Source organism: Hyperolius riggenbachi, chromosome 1, assembly GCF_040937935.1.
Source record: "Hyperolius riggenbachi isolate aHypRig1 chromosome 1, aHypRig1.pri, whole genome shotgun sequence".
Classification (NCBI taxonomy): domain Eukaryota; kingdom Metazoa; phylum Chordata; class Amphibia; order Anura; family Hyperoliidae; genus Hyperolius; species Hyperolius riggenbachi.
This window is the reverse complement of record NC_090646.1, coordinates 656,377,093-656,387,717: the sequence shown is the minus strand read 5'-3', so window position 1 is coordinate 656,387,717 and position 10,625 is coordinate 656,377,093.

The following is a 10,625-nucleotide window of genomic DNA, read 5'->3' as shown; positions in this document are numbered from 1 at the left end:
TCCCCCCCCCTCCTCGTTCTCCTCCGTCCCACTTTGTTAGCTCATAAAGGATACTCAAAGCTGATTCCGGGTCGGCCAGGTCAGTGAGTAGTGCACCCTTCACTGCCTGACCGCAGCCGGGAATGCTCTGCACATGTGCACATTCTCATAACTACGCAGCGCAACAGAGAACGTGCGTCGCCATGCAGCGTCTGCAAACTATTCAGCGACCCAGCCGACCTGGAAGTAGCTTTGGAAGACCTTTAGGTGCTAACGAAGTGGGATAAAAGGAGAACGGTGGGAGCAGTGAGCATGAAGAGTGTTTCCTACATATGCCTGCTCCCCCCATTTTTACAATTTGCATCAACCTTTGGCACTCTTTAATGTTTATTTTTCAACTCCGCAGAATCCGAATGAGGATCCCTACTGACTACTTTACGTGGTATCAAAGTGTCACATCTTCAGTGTTGTCCCATAAAAAGACATAATAAAACAATATTTACAAACAGAATGCTATTCATAACTTCTAACTTTAAATAACTAAAAGCAGACTATATCTAAACTTGAGGTCTCATGTGTCGTAGTGTGAGTAGTTTAACTTGATAACAAGTCACCTTTTGCCTCTATTTAGACGTTCAATTTTCTAATGTTGAATCATTTTACTTTATTTACTTACAAAATCATTGGGTATTCCTACTATGTCCTTGCCTAGTTTAAGCCGATGGGTAATATTAAGAAGCCATATTATTCCTGATTCAACTATCTTGAATAATGTATCAACCTGCATATCTCACTAAAGCTCAACACACACCATACAATCTTAGTTGTACAGATTTACCAAATATATGTAGTATAAGGGTCAACAGCTTGAAAATACCTTGAATGATTGATTGGATAAGCTCTTATACTACATGGAAGTGGTAAGATTGAACAACTAAGATTGTATGGTGTGTGTTGAGGCTTGCCTATGTCATTGTAAAATTCAGCACTTACAGCTTCTACCTCTTCTGCATCTTCTTAATGTTTGTATATGACTTTGTAACTACCTAATAAAAAAGATTTTGAAACTAAAAATATTTACAAAAATGTGAAAGGTGTACTCACTTTTGTGAGGTACTGTAAACTTTTTTATATCATCCTATCACATGAAGTACTGTATTATTATTATTGATTTATAAAGCACCAACATATTCTGTGGAGCTGTACAAAGCTAGAAAGGAACATGGGGTACATAATGACGCAGACAATGGTGTACACCAATATACAAGATACATAATTAGTGACAAAATACAAAAAAACGATACAAAATACATAATACAAGATACAGAATTGGTAATGACAGTGATAAAAGTAACATGATGAATAAAATATATAATGATTTCCAGGACACAAAAGGGGGAGAGAGCCCTGCCCTTGTGAGCTTACATTTTAAAGGGATAAGGGGGAGAAACAAGAGGAGGGGTAGTATGCAACAAAAAAACAGAGAAGGATCCGCAAACCAGGCCAGGGGGATGTAAAAAAGCTGGGAAATTTTATTAGAAAAATTGCACAAAGCAGTGCAACAAAGACACGTTAGTTGATTCTGTCTTTATTGCACTGTTTTGTGGAATTTTTCTAATAAAATTTTCCAGCTTTTTTACATCCACCTGGCCTGGTTTGCGGATCCTTCTCTGTTTGTATCTCTGGATTGGATTGGCTTCCCAGAGCCTGCACACACCAGTTGGAGGTGAGGGGGGGGTAGAGCGTACAGTATATGAACGTTCTAAGTTAGTATACAACAAACATATAGAGGCAGGGTGTTTTAGGATATCTGGTAGAAGCGCAATTTGGTTTTAGGACAAAGGGGAAGTGGCCTTTAGGGTCACAACAGGAAGCCCCATGTCTCCTCTTCTCCAGCATGAGTCAGAATAATGCTCATTTCTGACCCTTTCCCAAGCATTTTCCGACACACGCTTCTGTATCGACCTTTCTCTTTTCTGGTTTAAGGATAAATAAAACGAGTTCACCACACGGAAGTTAATGATTTGCAAATAAACAGGTGCAGGCTGATTTCCTGATAGCGCAGAGGGAGTGGGCTCTGTCACTCTTATTTACTAAATCAATCTAGCCTGCTCCACCAGGAACACAACAGTTAAATGGCCATTAACTCCTGGCTGATGTGCAAATGAAACGGCCTCCCATGAGCTGGAGACCTTTGTCCTTCAGCCTTCTACAGACCTGCCTGGCAAATCACAAAGAAATCACTCAGCGTTTCCTCCTTCCTCCTCCTCCCTCCGTCAGGCACAAATCGATGGTTGTTCAGGAAAAGTCAACATTTTGGGGCTTATTTATGAAGAAATGGTGACCTGTTATCAGATCGCCTCTTCCATGTTCTCCATGCTTTCTATCTGATCTGCACTTATTACAGAGAGGATCAGAGCTCGGTGAAGCTGTCACTGACTATAAAAATTCCATCTGGTTTGTTTGGTTAGTGCCGAGGTTGTGCCCATTTGTGCAATACCAGATATACCTACAATGGGGTCCCAGGGCAAAATTGACCTGAACCCCCCAACAGAAACAACCCCTGACAGACCTAAGCTCCCGCTTCGCTAGCACGGCATAAGGGAAGCCATGGTTGATGCCAAATTTGCAGACTCTTTGGCAGAGTGGGATCTTTTTAAACCCTCACCTTGAGCCCTATTTTGCCTAGACACTGCCCTGAATAGCTGCAACAAGGACGGTAAAGAGTCCCTGCAGCAGGACTGAGCTACGATCGCTCAAACTCTTATATAAGACTCGCTGTAGGAGGAGGGCCCAAAAAATTATCAAGGACAACACTCACCCTGGAAACTCTTTGAGCTCCCTCCACACACAGCCACTTTTACCACTTCCATGCAGTATGAGAGCTTAGCTACAAAATTTGTACATAATATTCAAAATCTGTCCATTCCACATGGAGATGTTAAAATAGGTAAGGGATTGGCCAACCAAAATTGAATGTGTGTACACACCCTTAGATCAATCCAATATGTACAAACTGAAGAAAAGCTTTTTCCCATCATGGATTGGACAAGGGCTCTGCGGGAGAGGGGAATGCTGTGTCGCATTCTCTTCCAGAGCCCCTCCCATATCATGGACCATGCACCCTGGTATAGCTCAAAGTGTGGAGCCCCACGTGGCCCGGGCTATGAATTCTATTCTATACCAGCTTGCATAGGTGACAAGAGGCTTTGGAGAGGAGACCCCATGTCATTTTTTTCAATGTTTTCCTTTTTTTTTTCCAAGTATGTTTGCCAGGGATCATTACACAGAAGTATTGCACTTCTCTACAGCAGTCACGGACCAAAGCATTTTAACTTGCCCTGGGGCACCTGGGCTGGCAGGAAATCCACTACTGTTTCTGGGAATATAAGCCAAGTTTTTGAGACCCAAAAAATGGTCCAAAAGTGGGGGTCTCGGCTTATACTCGAGTCACCACTATTTCACCACTATTTCTGACATCCCCAGTCCCAAGTGTGCCAATCACTGAATTATATAGCAGGAAACTGGCAGAGAAGGCTGCTTGTCCCCTTCCGGCATGTACAGAGTGTTCTCTACTCTGCACTGTGGCCACAGCATATTAACCTCCCTGGCGGTAATCCCGAGCCGAGCTCAGGCTAGCTGCCGGAGGCTCAATGCAAGGCGATGGAGGACAGAGGGAGCTTTTACCCACCTCCCGGGGGATCCAGGCGTCGGTAGCCATTCTTCTTCCCGTCCTTGGAGGCTCTGAGTCCCTCTGGTGAGATCGCTGTCATTGATCTCACCAAAGGGTTACAGCGCCACCCGGAGGACAGAGGTAAAATTGCAGCGCTGGAGCCTAGGGAGGTAGGGGAGAACTGGGGCTACTGCTGACTTACTGGCAGCATGATTGTTTCCAGATTTTAGGTTCTGAAATGTTCAGAAAAGACCCTAAAATCTGGAAATAATCATACCGCCAGGGAGGTTAATTTCTGTGTGCCCTTTGTCCCCCCGGCCATTAAATGTCCATGTGTTGCTATGCCCGCCCCCCGCAAGACCAGATCTGCAGGTGAATCTGCAGAAATGTTAAAGGCAAAGTCTGACTCAAAATACGAGACAGGAAAAAGTTTGGTAAGCGAAAGTGGGCAAGTTTGCTGCAGCAAAGTAACGTTCGAAAATTTCACCTGCTCATCCCTTCTCACTTGTCCGTAACAAGCTTTGCCCGACTCCACTGGACCTGGGTGTGGTCGCTTTCCTTGATAAAAGTGTCAGATTATCGCTATGGTTGAAACCATGTGTGGTCTGTCTAGACCCCTCCAACAGGGTGTGTTGGGGGTACATAAAGCATAATTTGGGTAAAGAGGCACCCCAGTGTGAATAAAATTGGATTAAAAAAATGAGGTGGCTTATCTCAATTCTTTGTATAGACAAAGAAATAATTCTTTAGAACAGGCAACGAGTTTCACGGGTCTAAGTACGCTTCCTCAGGCCAATAACAGTGCCAATTGAAAATAGCCGATCAGCAAAGAGAGCCTCTCACAATCTAATCACTGCCATAGTCAAATTCCTATATTGTGTAGTGTATGTATTGCAGTCTATGGCCAATTTTAGTGGGAATCCAATTAACTTAGCTGCATGCTTTTTGTTTATGTCTTTTGGGAAAAACTGGAGTGTCCGGAGGAAACCCACACAGACACGGGGAGAACATACAAACGCTGTGCGGATAGAGTACTGGCTGGGATTCAAACCAGGGACCCAAAGCTGCAAGGCGAGAGGGCTAACCACTACACCACAATGCTGCCCGCACATGCCATTTCTCAGAAATACTACACTATTGGAACTCCTGGTGCTCTTTTTTTCTCCTTTTCTTACCTTCTACCTGCGTTTCCAAACCTGAAATTCATCTACCGGACCTCCCAGAATTTTACATTTAACCAATCACAGAAACAGAAATAATAATTAAGTTTTTAGCCCTTCAACCTCTTCTGGACGAGGAAGTGGGAGGGATGCTGCCAACCATACTGTGTGACTTCTATATTTTACCCAGGACAGAAGCTCCGCGATGAGAAAAAAAAAACTTCTCTCCCTCTAATAATGTTTCTTTAATGCGTAGTAAACGCATGCATATGCCGATCGATAATGTAATTGAGTGAAGAAAGACAAAAATGTTGTAAATAACTGGTATTGATTTTACAGTGCTCTCCGGAGAGGCGCCGGGCCCTGCTTTAAGAAAAATCCATAAGGGTTTTTGACAAAGATGAAGTGGAGCGAGCAGGCGAGAGGGACCCCTGAGAAGGGCTCAGTCTAATGGCTCACCTTATGTATAGTATTTAGTCTTAATGACTCGTACAGTATCTGGTTTAACTACAGCAGATATACTATCTGAAGCGAAGTGACAGCGGCCGTGTACAGCCATCTATCATTCATCCTTACCGGAATGTGACACTACGGCGCTGCGCAAATAGGATGATTAATGAGCGCGATCTCAGCAAAACACAACAAGGGCGAGATGAATATTAGTCTAAATACATTTCAATATGTAGAAATTGGTACTGCCAGAGCGGGTTTGGCATTTAAAGGACAACTAATTAAAATTACGTTATTTTATTTATTTATTTTGGAATCCGCTGCTACAATAACAGGAACTAAAAACAGAAAACAGCAAGAAGAATTATGTCTAAATATTACATTTTCAATATAAAAGCGATCGAGAGCTTTCTGTGCCACTTACAGAGTTTCTTCTACCCCTGACTTAACCACTTTCGCCCCTGGACGTACTAGCTACGTCCAGGAGGCCATGTGCGCTCCCGCGGCCGATCGCGTGCATGCACGCATGCTCCCGGACGTGGATCGTTAGCCCAGGAATCAATGAATCGGGCTATGGTGCCCGATCGCTGATTCCTCTCCCCCGCAGAAAAAGCGACAGCTTCCGAGAGAAGTTTCGCTTTTTCTGACTCCTACGTCCCCCTACGTTGCTCTAAGCTTATATGTTACGCTTATGGTGGCCATACATGGTACAATTTTTTCATCCAATCTTACCATTTCTATGTAGTATAAGGGTAAATAAAGTGAATATACTGAAAGAATAATTTAGGCAGTTCCCTTATATTACATAGAAATGGTAAGATTGGATGAAAAAATTGTACCATGTATGGCCACCATTAGGGTGACGTCATGTAAACAAACTCATGGCTGCCAAAAAGTAAAACTACAACTAAATGTAAAAAAAAAATACAAATCAACACATATTTACAAAAAGAAAAAAAAAAATACTGTTTACACCCCACTGTCCCAAAAATACCCAAATAAAATGTTTAATAATAATAAAAAAAACAAACATGTAAATATTTACCTAAGGGTCTACACTTTTTAAATATCAATGTAAAGATGAAATATTTCTATTTTTTTTTTTAATGTAAGCTTGTAAATAGTGATGGATGCAAAACAGAAAAAATGCACTTTTATTTCCAAACAAAATATTGTCGCCATACATTGTGATAGGGACATAATTTAACCATTTCCCCTCCCCCGGGACGAGTAACTACATCCCTGCAAACTGCCATAACTCTGTGCAGGGACGTAGGTACTACGTCACTCCCACCACGCCCCCCCGCTCGCCCCCCCGTGCTCTGTACCGCCGCTCATTACCGCCGACGTCCGCCGGGCTGTACTGCGCATGCGCAGAACTACTGCGCCTGCGCAGTACAGCCCGGCGGACGTCCGATGACGTCAGCGCGCCCGCGTGGGACGCAGAAGTGCCAGGCCTTGGAGCGCAGCAGAGCCCAACCTGGCAGCCGGCCTGGCCAGGTCGGGTCGGCCACCGGAGACCACCGGGAGCCTGCGGAGCGGCGGTGAGGGCACCTCCTGCCTGCCACGGGCTGGAGGAAGCCCCAAGTAAGTGGATATTGATTTTTATTTTTTTACCTCCCTCCCTGAATCTTCCCTTTAAAGAGACTGTAACAAAATGTTCAGCCTTATTTCTTCTACCCTATAAGTTCCTATACCTGTTCTAATGTGGTCTGGATCAGTGGTGTTCCTACCATTGGGCACAGGGGGGCGTGGCGCCCCGGGTGACTGACAGTGCCCCCACGCCAGTGTAGGTAGTATAGTGGCCCCCATTGTAGCTAGTATAGTGCCCCCCCCCCCAGTGTAGGTAGTATGGGCCCCCATTGTAGGTAGTACAGTATAGCTAGAAGGAGGGGTGACAGGAATAGCGGCAGGGAGGGGAGACATATCCCCCCCTCCCTCACCTGGGTCCCCTCCGTCTGCCTCTCTTCCCCTCCAAAATGACAGCGGGCAGCAAACAGGCAGGGCGGGCAGGTGGGCGGGCAGAGAATACTCACTTCACTTCCGCGTATCAGCCGCTGGAACGATGCGTCGCCGTCACGTGCCTCCTCTGCGCCTCCAATGCAAAGACGCAGAAGAGGTACGTGACGGCAACGCAGCGTTCCAGCAGCTGATACGCGGAAGTCAAGTGAGTATTCTCTGCCCGCCCACCTGCCTGCCCTGCCTGTTTCCTGCCCGCTGCCTCAACTGTCATTTTGGCAGAAGGAGGGGACCCAGGTGAGGGAGGGGGGGATATGTCCCCCCTCCCCGCCGCTATCCCTGTCACCCCTCCTTCCAGCGCTGCTCTTCCCCTCCTGCTCTGCAATGGGGGGTCATGGCGACACCCCCCTGGCTGTCAGTCCCCCGGGGCGCCACGCCCCCTGCACCCAATGGTAGGAACACCACTGCTGGGGGCAACTTTATTACATATACTAGGGCAACTATATTACCTATATAGGGGGCACCTATACTTGGCATTACCCGCCATGGCACGCTTAGTATGCCACACTCGCTCCTTTACTTTTTTTTTGGGGGGGGGGGTGTCCTATAATACCCAGCACCGGGTGTCAAATGCCCTAGGAATGCCACTGGTCTGGATTACTGCAGCCTTTTCTAGTTGCACTGTCTCTGTAATATATCTGATCTTCTTTTCTTTGTCAGGCTTTGTCGACCCAGAGAGGAATGGGCTGCCTCTGCTGTACTAGGGGCAAGTTATGCATGCCCCTCCACACCTCCTCCATGCTCTGTGTGCTTTCTTTATTTCTCACAGACAGCATCTCTGCTCTCAGTTTTAGCTTGTCTGTGATGCAGTTTGTGAGGCTGAGGGGGGAGGGAGCTGCCTGTCACATGCCGAGAAACTGAGAAAAAGTGTGAATCCCAGACTGGAGTGCAAATAATTCACTATGTAATAAAAAGTTGTAGTATACTGTAACATGATATACTGTGTATATATATATATATATATATATATATATATATATATATATATATATATATATATATCCTACTAATATAATAAATGGGAAAGTTCGGATGTTTGGATGTTTGGATGTTTGTTACTCGATCACGCAAAAACGGCTGAACGGATTTGAATGAAATTTGGCACACACATAGTACATTACCTGAAATAAAGTATAGGATACTTTTTATTCCCATAACCAAAAAGAGACACATACAAATTTCACTGGAAAATGTAAACTGCAGCCATTCTTACATTGTTACACTGGAGGTGTGTTTAGCTTCTAAGTGTAGAATGGTTAATTTGCATATATTCAGCAGTGATGCACTGGGAGACATCTTAAGCTCACTCCAACCTGAATTATCGCAAATTCTTTCTGTTTTAAGAAAGCAAACTTTTTGTTTTTCTTAACATCTTAGTAAGGGGGCTTTTAGGACCATTGTAGTCCCTTACACACTCCAATGAGTTCTGGGTCACTATGAGCTTGCTGGTTAGTCTGTACCTCTCGGTGTTACAAGCCCTACTGCATATATATATATATATATATATATATATTTATATATATATATATATATATATATATATATATATATATATATATATATATATATATATATATATATATATATATATATATATATACATACACATACACATACATACACATACACATACACATACACACACATACACACACACATATATACACACACACACACACATGCATACATACACACACATATTAGTGTGTGTGTGTGTGTGTGCGCGCGTGCGCATGCGTGCGTGCATGTGTGTGCATTTTGGATGTGAAAATGCTGAAGAGATTAAATAACAGTGGTGATTAGTCACAGAGGAAGTTAGACAAGTCTCTAAATATAAACAGGGTGCATTTCCCTACGTTTTCCTTTTGTCCTGTGTAAGAGTTCAGGTCCACTTTAAGGATCACTTTAACTGGATACTTTGTAAAACTCCTGTTTCCAATGTACTAGACATAGGAGGACTATATATCAGTGCATGCTTATCATTGATTTCATTAATTTCAGTGATTCAAGTCAAAGTACAACTGAAGCAAGAGGTATATGGAGGCTGCCATATTTATTTCCTTTTAAACAATAGCAGTTGCCTGGCAGCCCTGCTGGTCTTTTGGATGCAGAAGTGTCCGAATAACACCTGAAACAAGCATGCAGCTAATCTTGTCAGATCTGACAATAATGTCAGAAACACCTGATTTGCTGTATACTTGTTCAGAGTCTAAGGCTAAATGTATTAGAGACACGGGATCAGCAGGACAGCCAGGCAACTGGTATTACTTACAAGGAAATAAATATGGCACCCTCCCTCTCACTACAGTCATCCATTAAGGTGTAACTGTCAGGCATAAAATCAAAAATCAATTCTTTATTTATAAGGATGCTAACCAGGCAATCCAATAGTTAAAAATCACCCTTACTTTGTTTCTCCATAAAACATCATTCACCAATTTCCCTGGCTCTTATTTGGTACATCTGCCGCACAAAGGAAGTTGCAGGGCATGCTGGGTTTTCTTCTTTACTTTGTTACTTTCCCCTCAAACATAACTAATGCAGCCTGATTGGCTGAGGCCTCTTTCACTTCCAGGGGCGTTGCTAGCCCCAAAGATCAGTGGCACGTGCCCAGGATGAATTCTGGGTGCCTGGGATAGCCCCCAGGCAGAGTCAGCTGTTGTGCCTCAAAGGCGGGCATGCTGGGAGCTGTGGTGCATCAAATGGGGGTATGCTGGGTGCTATGGTGCCTCTGTATGGTTATACTGGGTGCTGTGGTGCCTCTATGTGGGCATACTGGGTGCTGTGGTGCCATGCTAGGCGCTGTGATGCCTTTATGGAGTTGTTGTTGTTTTTTTTTGTGTATTAATGGAGAGGGGGGATTCATCAGGGGCGATCCTAGACTTTTTGCCGCTTGAGGCAAAGTTGGGAGAAATCGCCCCCCCCCCCAAGCCGTGGGCGGGGGGCCACCGAGCTGGAGGGGGTAGCGGGCAGGAAGGGGGAATTGGGCACAGCGGCGGGGAGGGGAGTCGGACCCCCCCTTCCTCACCTGGGTCCTCCATCTGTGCTCCCCCACTAGCTTAAGTTCAGCAGCAGCCGCCGCTATTAGTAAGAGGCAGCGCTGCCTCTTACTAGTAGCGGCTGCAGCTTAACTTAAATACTGGAGGGGGAGCGCAGATCGGGGGACCCAGGCGACGGAGGGGGGGTCCGACCCCCTCCCCACCGCTGTGCCCAATACCCCCTTCCTTCTTGCTACCCCCTCCAGCTCAGCGGCCCCCCCACACCCACGGACAGGCGGGTACCGCCCCCCCCAGAAGTGCCGCCTGAGGAATTTGTTTCGCCCCGCCTCATGGGCGGACCGGCCC